At 27.9% G+C, this 513-nt stretch overlaps 1 protein-coding gene across 1 annotated transcript in view; it reads left to right on the forward strand.

The window, feature by feature from the left end:
- LOC117110050 (matrix metalloproteinase-16-like) overlaps nt 1-513 on the forward strand; it is a 5,905-nt gene that overhangs the window by 2,726 nt on the left and 2,666 nt on the right. The gene's annotated exons all lie outside the window — the stretch shown is intronic.

Raw genomic sequence — 513 nt, forward strand, 5'->3', positions numbered from 1 at the left:
TATATAGGCCTATATATATACATTAGTATGAAATTAAAGTATGATATTATATACGGTAATCATTTTCAACAAAATAGTTTCATTTAGTTTTCGTATATAGGCCTATTCAACATTATAACATAACATTCGCTATATAATTAGCATACGCCATCACACCTCTAATTGGTCTAACATAATCAATACATTACCATTCTACTACGAGGCACTCAACAAACAAGTACTAAAGACGCCTTAAATCTAATTGGTCTGCTATGATGAATACATTATTTTTCTTTACAAATAAATGGTTTTTAATAATTTATATGTTCATCTTGATTTCGCTTCGATCTTTTGGTTCTATTCTTCATGGTTTAAGATGCAACAGTGAAGTTTGCAAGTCAGAATTGAGAAAGCTAGGAAAGCTATTCTAGAAATCATGCAAAGCAGAAGCTGATTTGAACTTTCTCAACAATATATATATATATATATATATATATTTATATATATATATATGTGTGTGTGTGTGTGTGTATA

Source organism: Anneissia japonica, unplaced genomic scaffold (assembly GCF_011630105.1).
Source record: "Anneissia japonica isolate Jap-2015-1 unplaced genomic scaffold, ASM1163010v1 scaffold287799_len804019_cov200, whole genome shotgun sequence".
In the NCBI taxonomy this organism is placed as follows: Eukaryota; Metazoa; Echinodermata; class Crinoidea; order Comatulida; family Comatulidae; genus Anneissia; species Anneissia japonica.